This window comes from Macrotis lagotis, chromosome 6 (assembly GCF_037893015.1).
Source record: "Macrotis lagotis isolate mMagLag1 chromosome 6, bilby.v1.9.chrom.fasta, whole genome shotgun sequence".
Lineage (NCBI taxonomy): Eukaryota > Metazoa > Chordata > Mammalia > Peramelemorphia > Peramelidae > Macrotis > Macrotis lagotis.
The window spans coordinates 204,284,342-204,295,595 of record NC_133663.1 but is presented as its reverse complement, the minus strand read 5'-3'; the positions used below and the strand labels follow the sequence as shown (position 1 = coordinate 204,295,595).

At 39.5% G+C, this 11,254-nt stretch overlaps 1 pseudogene; it reads left to right on the top strand.

Annotated features, from left to right (window-relative positions):
- Positions 1-2,115: 2,115 nt before the first annotated feature.
- Positions 2,116-10,688, top strand: LOC141492317 (transketolase-like; annotated as a pseudogene).
- The last annotated feature ends 566 nt before the right edge of the window (positions 10,689-11,254 follow it).

Sequence of the window (11,254 nt, the reverse complement as noted above, 5' to 3'; positions counted from 1 at the left end):
ATCAATACAATGATTTAAGAGAATTTCAAAAGACTCATGGTGGAAAAAATGCTTCAAGAGAGAGAACTAATTAAATTTGAATGCAAATTTAAATATAATTTTCTTTTCTTCATTTTTCCTGCTTTTTTATAATATGGCCATATTTTTTGCAAAATTTTACATATACAATTGATATTATACCATTTTCCTTCTCAGTGGGAAGGAGGGGAGAGTAATTGGTATATAAAACTTAAAAAGAAAGAATGTTAAAAATAAACAAATTTGTTTTTGAAAAAATAAAATATATAAAACAAAAAAATTTAAAGAAAATAAAATGCACCCCCAAAAAAGAAATTATCTATTTTCCTGTCTTCATTCAAATGCAGAAACAATGCACTTTATTCTTATTTTTAAGTATTTGCATCTGTGTTTTCCTTTATTTAAATATAAATCACTGGGTGTCATTTATACTCAAGTGATAATGTAAAACCAACTTGCAGTTATCTGCTCTGAGGATTCTTCTTGGGACATTTTTAATAAAATGAGTTCACTTAGCTAAATGGCTAAGTGGGATAGTGGATAGAGGGCCAGACCTCAAGTTTAGACCTGAATCTGGTCTCAGATACTTACTAGCTGTGGGACTCTGGATTAGTCACTTAAACATCTGCTTTCCTCAGTTTCTTCTGTTTCTTAATGGGGATAATCAAATGAGATGCTCATTATAAAATACATAGCAAACAATCTGGCATCTAAATAAATGCTTGTTTTCTTCCCTTGTCTTTATAACCACCTCCCAGGAATTTCTGCCCATTCTAAAAGCAAATATTGCACTTGCCAACTCTCAAATTCACTAGAGATCCTCCTTGAATTTTCACAAATATGCAGAGCATATGGATTTTTTTTTAATTTCAGACTTCTAGGGAACTAACTAGTCCAGGTAGTTCTTCCTGGAACACTGAGAAACAGGAATAACATTATTATACTTCCTTGTAACAACCAATGTAGGGAAGCTTCAACATTACACAGTTCCCCCAGAAGATGACATGTGGTAAAAGTGTATCTAAGTTTTATTCTATATTTCTAATTTTTTTAAAAAATTAGTTTCTCAAACTCCAACAAAAATTTATAAATCTGAATGTTATCTCTGTGTGTAAAAATGTCAATCTGCCATGTCTAGGCCTGTTTCCTAAAACTGAATATTGACTTGACCTGTGTCAATACTAACTGGTCAGCTTTGTAATAGCACCAATAAATTCCTTTGCCTGGATCAACAAATCACAAAATAAGAGCTATCTTGGTTGTTTGTAATTCTCTCTCCAGCCTAAGAGGGATTCTTATCAATAGAAATTTGAAGCAAACATTATAACTTATGAGAGGATCATAATGTAGAACTATGTTATCTATATGGAATCTCCTTGGTCACCTAGCTCAGTTTTATGATTCTTTCTCCTTTCTGTATAAAATGCTCCAAAAATTTTGAATCAGGATTGGTATCTTTAATGATACCATTCACACATGGGTTCAGAAAGCTCCTAGAGAATAAAATTTCATGGATAAAACTTTTTGTTATTTCATTTTTAGCCCAAGAAAATTATGATTAACAGCTGATATATTTTTTAGAACCATCATGTACATGGTCACAAAATCAAAATACTTCATCATTTGCTAATGAAAAAGATCCTGCTGACACTTCCACAATCTGTTCTCATCAGCACCAACTCTGAATCTACCTTATTTGACTCTAAAGCTCAGGATCCAATGAGCTAAGAGAGGAAGTAGCAATGACTCTTAAGATTGAGTTATAAAAGGTGATTGGATCTAACCAATAGATACAGTAAGAATTCATATTAGAAGAGAATTTTAAAGGCACTTAGTGATATCCTTAAGCTTTTTTTCCAAAAGTGATTCTGCTTGATTTTTGATTCCATGAACATTAAAATAAGCTCATTTCCTGAAATCTCATCTTCAAACAGATTAACAGTTTTTCTTACTTTATACCTCCTTAGTAACTTTAGTTGCCACTCCTCTATGATTGGAGGGCTAGAGGGCAAAACAATAAACTTTTCTTTATAGAAGGCATAGAATGTTCCAAGTAATCCTTCATTTTCTGTTATGCTTGATTTCAACTCCACAAATATGCCCATGGATCAGGTACTTCTTAGTGTCCTACTCCCTTCAGCTTCCTTTTCTATGTTGTCTTCTCCATTTAGATTATAAGTCCCTCATTGCCCTCCTTGAGGACAGGTACTATCTTTTTCTTCCTTTTTTTGTATCTCCATAATTTAACAATGTTCAAAGCACTTTGTTGTTGTTGATCCTTGTTTTTGAAGAAAACCAGTGCCATTATGCAGTGATGTCTTGATGTGTGTGTGTGTGTGTGTGTGTGTGTGTGTGTGTGATCTCACCTCAATTTCTCTTCCAGAGTCATTGAAGTCTAGTGATAAGACAGAAAGTCCAGATGACTGGTGAAAGCCTAGGATTTAGTGACTGACCTTGGAGTCTTCCATGTTTGAACAAGCTCTAAGCATTCCAAAGCACCTGCTTCTTCAGCCTTTGATAAAAATTGCTGTCATCTGCCCATTACCCCAAAGGAAGTCTTCACATGCTCCTAACTCACTCTCAGGTTTGAGGCCTGAAAATTACCCTCAACCTGTTTAGTCATCTGCCGACATGATTTACCAGAGTGTGGCTGCTGTTCATGCTACAGCTTCTTGAAGTCACAGGGTGAGAGTTGGGTGAAGGAAGACACCAAAGATGTCTGAGTAGCCCTGAAAAAAGGCTCAACAGCCTTCAGACCAGATGTGTTGGGCCTCCCTGAAAACCCTATACAGCCCCTGGCACACATGTTTATTCACTATAACTAGGGAAGCAGGAGCAAACTATTAAATATTTAATTATGGCTCTCAGAATATGTGCAGAATGGACACAATGATCAGAAATAAGCAGATAATTATAAGTGGAGGAAATAAAGACTTTCAAAGATATAGAATTATGGAATTCCATGATGATAATCACATACTTATTTGTGTGTCTCTAAGTTTCTCTGATTTATCTACCATCTATCATTATCAAGCAAAATTTAAAAGAGGGACATATTCTGAGAGATGATGTTCACAAGTATCATGGAGAAAATCCTGGGCAAAGTCAAAATGAGAAAAGAAAAGAAAGACAGAGTGTAGGGATTTATATATGTAGATGATATTATACAGATTGGATTTGAAAAGTCCAGAGCATTCTTAATAGGATCCACAGTTACTCAAGAGAAATTTGTCAAGCAATCTATAGAAGCAAAACAAAGTGTGTAAAGAATTTATATTGCTCAAACTTTGTTAAGCTGTTGGCAATCCATGGAGTTAATTCAGCAATCTAAAGAACTTTGATAGGTGTAACAAGATATTTCCATAATGGTGCTACTTGTTTCCAATGAATCAAAAGTACTAGTTCATTATGTGGGTTTGGGGGATCATTACAATCTTGGTTGCTCTTAACCAGCCCTGTGTGACTCTGACTTGAAGGACTTGGATGCTTTGAAAAAGACAGAGTGATCTCCTTATTGGTCACTGAATAGAAAGAACCAAAGACTTCAGTAGACCTTTAAAAAAAGATTGACCTATATCATTTACTCTCTTTCTGTCAATTGGGAATGTGAGCATACCTGTGACTGTTAAAGTTAGGGGGTGGAGTGGGGTGTTAGCCACATGAACCTGAATCAGAGCCTCTCTTTGAGTTTTTCACTTTTATGAAGAGACTTTTTCTGTTTCTTTAATCATAAATGATCAAACATCAGTCTCAGGATGGTCATGTCCAAGTTTATGGGTAACTATGCAAGTCCAGGAGTCCCAGAGATCCTTGGTTTCCAGCAATTACCATAGTGCTTCTCCTAATACACAATTCCTGTTTTGGCTTACAGAAAGACAAAGGACTTAGAGGGCTTTGTTTGTTTACTGCAAAGCTAAATTGAAGTAAAACAAAACCTGTTCAGTAGTCCTTCAATCTGACTTTGTCATTTCTCTCTTAGTGAAGGAATGCCGCTGACTCTCTGGACTTCTTTAATCTATAATTCACCCTTTCCAACCTCCTCTATACTTTTTAGTTTTCTGTTATGTATTGTCTTCCCCTAAAATGTAAGTTCCTCAAGGGACAGGTTCTACTATTATTGTTGATTCTGTTTGTTCCCCAGTGCCTAGCTCAGTTCCTGGAAACCAGTAAACACTTAATAATGTTTTCTGACTGACTATCTGAAAGTACAAAGAACAAGAAGTGAGAGCTAGAGGTGGGCATCACCAGTTTGGGTGTCTGAAAAGAAAGAATTGATGATGAATATCCTTTTGCAAGGACACCATAAGGAAAAAATCAGCAACTCTTCCTCCTCCTTCTTCTTCAATCTCTCTCCTCAGCTCACATTGCTACTGCCTCACAAGCTTAGGATCCTCATCAAATCCCCTTTGCTATATAGGATTGCCATACAGAAACTGTAGGCACTGAAGGACATCACCAACTGACTTTTTGTCAAATCAACTCCATCCAAACCACCACTATAACTTCCTCAGGCAACCCCACATCATGCTGCAGTGTAGTCAAGATCATGGCAGTTTTCTTTTTCCATACCATGACGTAGAAAGCCCAGGACACCAGGGACTTCAACGATGACCATTTTGTCCTCTCCAAGGGTCAAACAGCTCCCATCCTCTATGCAATCTGTACTGAGACTGGTTTCCTGCTAGAGGCTGAGCTGTTGAACTTGAGGAAGATCAATTCCATTCTAGACAGTAACCCAGGCCCTAAAACAAGCCTTCAAAGATGTGCTTACTGGCTCCCTGGGTCAAGGGTTTGGAGTAGGCTATGGAATGGTCTACACTGGCAAATACTACAACATAGCCAGTTGCTGTGTCTATTGTTTTCTGGGCAATGGGGGAGTATCTGAAGGTTCTATGGGAGGCCATGGCCTTCACAAAATTCTACAAGTTGGACAATCTGGTTGCCATCTTTGACATTAACTGATTGGACTAGAATGACCTTGTCCCACTGCAACACCAAGTAGAAGTGTACCAGAAATGTACCAGAACACAATCATTGTGATGATCAGAGTGTGGAAGAATTCTAAGATTCCTTCTATCAGAGAAAACAAACCACTGACTGTCATTGTAAAGATGTATAAAAGGAGAAGAATCTTGGGTATACAGGATATGGAATCTTGGCATGTCAAGCCACTTCCCAAAACCATGATTGAACAGGTCATCAAGGAAATCTAGCTACTCTACCCAAAGAGAATGGGCCCTATGGTTAATATCACCAACATCTGGATGCCATCTCCACAAAACTTCAAACTTGGAGACAAGTTAGTCACTCACAAAGCCTATGGTGTTGCCCTAGATAAATTGGGAAACACTAATGACTGTGTAATTGCCCTGGAATGGGGACACCAATAAGTCTATCTTTTCAGAACTCTTCAAGAAGGATTATCCTGAGATCAAAGTAATCCATAACCATGTGAAAAATTGCTCTAAATCATTAATTATTAGAGAAATGCAAATCAAAGCTTCTCTGAGGTATCACCTCACACCTCTCAGACTGGCCAATATGACCAGAAAGGATAATGATCATTGTTGGAAAGGTTGTGGGAAATCTGTTTTACACTGTATTACACTGTTGGTGGAGCTGTGAACTCATCCAACCTTTCTGAAGAGAAATTTGGAACTATGCCCAAAGGCCAACAAAAATGAGCATACACTTGATCCAGCAATACCAGTACTGGGTCTATACCCTGAAGAGATGATGAAAAAGGGTAAAAGCATCACTTGTACAAAAATATTCATAGCAGCCCTGTTTGTGGTGCCAAAGAATTGGAAATCAAGTAAATGTCCTTTAATTGGGGAATGGCTTAGCAAACTGTGGTATATGTATGTCATGGAACACTATTGTTCTATTAGAAACTAGGAGGGACAGGATTTCAGAGAAGCCTGGAGGGATTTGCATGAACTGATTCTGAGTGAGATGAGCAGAACCAGAAGAACACTGTACACCCTATCAGCAACATGGGAGTGATGTTCAACCTTGGTGGACTTGCTCATTCCATCAGTGCAACAACCAGGGACAATTTGGGGCTGTCTGCAATGGAGAATACCATCTGTATCCAGATAAAGAGCCACAGAGTTTGAACAAATTTCAAGGATTATTCCCTTTAATTTAGGAAAAAAAAAAAAAAAATATATATATATATATATATATATATATATATTATTGTCTGATCTTGTTATCTCTTATACTCTTTGTTTCTTCCTTAAGGATGTGATTTCTCTCTCATCACACTCAATTTGGATCAATGTACAACATGGAAACAAAATAAAGACTGACAGATTTCTTTCCATTGGGGGGGTGGGGGGAGGGGAAGTAAGATTGGGAGAAAAACTGTGAAACTCAAAACTCAAATAAAATCTTTAAAAAAAAAAAGGACTAGGGAGCCAAGATGGCAAAAAGAAGGGATCGAGTCTTAGGAGCTCTCTGATAAAACTCATCAGCTAAGGACTCTAACTTTCAAGAGACAGAACCCACAAAGGGACCCAGTGAGGCAGTTCTCCTACTCAAGGTAACCTGGAAAAGAGCAGAAAGGCTCTGTTCCCCCGGGGTCGGAGGGGCGGCCTGCCAGAGGGGTGGCCCACCTGAGCCAAAGAACTTCAGCCTCACTGAGGCAGCCCCAGGGCGCTGGGAGCCTCAGCTCACAGCAGCGGGGCAGTCTCCAGAGCTGCACCCCAGGGAGCACCAGGCACAAAGTGGGGGAACAGTGGGGGACCTCGGCCAGAGAGAGCACGTGGAGCCCAGCCCTCAGGGCACACAGGGAGCAGCTTGGTCTTTCTGCAGCCCAGACCCAGAAACAGAAGCAGGTGGAGCTGGTAAGCAGGAGCCCCCAAGGCATGAGCCCATTGAGCTGAGGGGGGGGGGGAGTGAAGAGAAACTGGGAACTCGGTCCTCTGCCCCTGGAATAGGACTCTGGGGCGCTGACCACATTCAGATCCTGATCCCAGTCTAGCCCCCCCACCATAGAACAGCAGGGCCCCCCCACCTCAGCCCCATGGCAGAGGGGGCGCTTATGGTCATTCACAGACCAGGAGGGAGGACAGAGCCTCACACACTGAGACCCTTGTGGGAGTGTCCCAAAAGCTCAGGAAGCACCCCAAACCAGGCCCAGGCTGGGAAAATGAGCAAGCAGAGAAACAAAAAGAAGACTATTGAGAAATATTTTGCAAATGAGCCCAAGAAGGATCAAAATCCTCAGTCTGAAGATGAGGAAGCACAAGCTCCTGCATCTAAAGACTCCAAAAAAAAAAAAAAAAACAGAAATTGGGCTCAGGCTATGACAGAGCTCAAAAAAGACTTTGAAAATCAAGTGAGGGAGTTGGAAGAAAAACTGGGAAAAGAAAGGAGAGAGATATGCAGGAAAAACATGAAAATGAAGTCAGCAGCTTAGTCAAGGAAATCCAAAAAAATGCTGAAGAAAATAGCATGCTAAAAACCAGCTTAGGTCAAATGGATAAAACAGTTCAAAAAGTTATTGAGGAGAAGAATGCTTTAAAAAGCAAAACTGGCCAGATGGAAAAAGAGATAAGAAAACTCTCTGAGGAGAACAAATCCTTCAGACAAAGAATAGAATTCAGGGAGATTGATGAATTTACCAGAAATCAGGAATCAATACTTGAAAACAAAAAAATGAAAAATTAGAAGAAAATGTGAAATATCTCATTGAAAAAACAACTGATATGGAAAACAGACTTAGGAAAGATAATTTAAAAATTATTGGCATACCTGAAAGTCATAATCAGGAAAAGAGCCTTGACATCATTTTCAAAGAATTACTACAGGAAAATTGCCCTGATAGTCTAGAAGCAGAGGGCAAAATAGAAATGGAGAGAATCCACTGATCCCCCAGAGAAAGAGATCCCAAAAAACCAATGCCTAGGAATATTATACCCAAGTTACAGAACTCCCAAGTCAAAGAGAAAATATTACAGGCAGCCAGAAGGACACAGTTCAAATATCATGTTGCTGCAGTCAGGATCACACAGGACTTAGCAGCAACTACATTGGAAGCTCGTAGGGCTTGGAATACAATATACCAGAAGGCAAAAGAGCTTAGAATGCAGCCAAGAATCAACTACCCAGCAAGGCTGAATGTCCTCTTCCAGGGAAAAAGATGGACTTTCAATGAACCAGGGCAATTTCAAATGTTCCTTTTGGAATGGCCAGAGCTGAACAGAAGGTTTGATCTTCAGATACAGGACTCAGGTGAAGCATGGAGATTGGAGGAGAGGGGGGGAAATATGAGGGACTTAATGAGGATGAACTGCATGCATTCCTGCATAAAAAAATGACATTGATAATACTCATATGAACCTTCTCAGTTAATAGAGCAGGTGAGGGAGCTTTTATAGTTGAAGCACAGGAGAAAGCTGAATTCGAAGATAAAATATGGTGTAAAAATGGAGTCAATAGAAAAAAAGGGAAATGGAATGGGAGAAAGAAAAAGGAGAGGGGGAATAGTCCAAGGTATTTCACATAAGATTTTTTTTTATTACAATGAGTTATTGCAATGATATGGAAGCAGGGAGGCAAGGGGGAATGAGGGAACCTTTGCTCTCATCAGAGATGGCTAGGAGAGGAAACAGCAAATATACTCAATGGGGTATAGACATCTGGAGTAAGAAGGAGGGGGAAGCAGAGGGAAGGGATGGGGATGTGAATAAAGGAGGAGAGAATGGACCATGGGGGTAGAGTAGTCAGATATAACTTCTTGCAAGGGGCTGAGATTGGAAGGCCTGCCCAGGACCATGGGGCCAGGTGGATTCTGGGCCTAAGGGGTGGTATGGGGGCTCAGGGCTTCTTGGCCCCAGAACCAGGGATCTGTCTGCTGAGCCAGTCAACAACCCTACAGCAGAGTCAGAGTGAAAGGAGAGAGAAAATAGAGTACATGGTAGTGGAGAAATAAGAAAGGAGAGAGTTGCGATCAGTAATGACAATGGTGGAAAAATATGGAAGTAACTTTTGTGATGGACTTATCATAAAGAATGAGATGCACCCATGACAGAGTTGTTGGTGTTGGAACAAAGACTCAAGCACATTTTTTGTTATTATTATTTGGGGGAGGGTGCAGGGCAAGTGGGGTTGGATGGCCTGCCTGGGGCCACATAGCAGGGTGATCTTTTGGTGTCTGGGGCCAGATTTGGACCCAGGTGCTCCTGGCTCAAGGGCTAATGCTCTGTCTGCCACCCAGCCACCCCTACTATTATTACTATTTTATTTTATTTTGGGTCTTTTTTTTTTTCTTCTTTTTGGTTTTTGCAGGGCAGTGGGGATCGGGTGGCTTGCATGTCACACGTCTGGGGGATTGTTGGGTTTATGAGGCTGTATATGGGCTCGGGTGCTCGTGGCTCCAGGGCTGGTGCTTCATCCATTGCGCCACCTGGCCATACCTACAATTATTACTATTATTTTTTTTTATTTTAATTTTTTTCTCTCCCCTTTACTTTTTTCGCCCAAGCAAGTCTATCTGTATTCATGGGGGAGGAGGGATATTTTGTTTACTTGTAAACAAGAATATTTTATTAATGTAAAAAAAATTTGTACAAAATGAGAATAAAAAATAAATTTTAAAAAAAGGACTGTCCTGATCACTTCATTGAGTGTTTCATTGCAGAACAGAACATGGTGAGAATTGCCATGGGGTGTGTCACATGGGATAAGATTGTGCTTTTCCAGGGCAGGTGGCGTAGTGGATAGAGCACCAGAGTGCTCAGGAGTACCTGAGTTCAAATTCGACCTCAGTTACTTAATAATTTCCTAGTTGTGTTCCCTTGGGCAAGCCACTTAACCCTGTTTGCCTTGCAAAACCCTAAAAAAAAAAAATTGTGCTTTTCTGCAACATGTTCACTGCCTGCTTCACCAGAGCCTTCAATCAGATCCGTATATTAGCCATTTCTGAGAGCAAAATTAACCTGTGTGGCTCACACTGTGTCCATTAGTAAAGATGCTCCTTCTCAGATGTCCCTTGAAGATGTTTCCATGTTCTGGAGCATTTTCAGCGGAAGTCTTTTACCTGAGTGATACTGTTGTCCTATGAAAGCAGTAGAATTGGCTGCCAAAACAAAGGGCATCTGTTTCATAAAGACCAGCTGCTCAAAGAATGCAATTATACAATTATTTGCAACAACAAGGAAAACTTCCAGTTTGGTAGGTTGGTCCTGCAGAGCAAAGATGACCAGGTGACTATGATTGGAGCTGGAGTGATCCTCTTTGCAACCTTGACAGATGCAAAGCAACTGAAGAAAGAAACAATTAACATCCCATGCTAGATTCCTTTACAATTAAGCCTGTGGATAAGAAACTCATCCTTGAGAGTACCTAGGCAGCCATGGCCACATCCTGACTGTGGAAGACTATTACTATGGTAATGGAGAAGCTGTGGCAGCTGCCATAGTAGGTGAACTTAGCTTCACCATTAGTCACTTGGTAGTCACCAACATCCTGAGAAGCAGGAAGCCAGTGGAGCTGCTGAAATGTTCAACATTGACAAGGATGCCATTTTCAGGCTATCAAGCTGGCCTTATCTCAAGCCTAAGATGCCTGCTGGCAATTCCAGATCAAAACAAAGAGCAGGGAAGGGAGAGAGAGATATTACTGTAACATTAAATACATTTAGTAACTTTTTTTCCTACTGAAGATCATTTTTGAAAATCAAAATTTATTGAAGTGTTTTTGAGGGAAAAAATCAGCAGAATAATTAACTGACGGAAACAAGTTCTGATTAGAGAAATGAATCATATCATTCAAAGATAAGAACAATCTCAGTGGACAAATATTTTCCACAAAGGAAATTGAGTTAAAATTCTTTGACAAAAAGGTGAAGCTATCACAGCAAGAAGCAAGACCTTCTGAAATGGCAATATGCCCATCTAAGTACCATTGAAGTAAATCAGAAAAGTGAAAGAATTAAATGGAACTATCAAATGATAAAAATTTGGACCTTTTTAAGGAAAAATCAGCAATTCTTACCACATACTAATAAATTTAGAATAACAACAAAAAAGACACTTTGTGCAGCAATTCTTTAAAAGAGAAAGGCAGAACTGGAATGCAAAAAATTCAAAGAAGGAAAAATAATAATCAAAAGCAAAATCAAACATATTAGAAAAATATATGAGACTCTACAAAACAAGAATTCTGAACTTGAGGACAGGATGTTAAGAGATGATCTAATGATTATATATGTTTCAGGAAAATACCA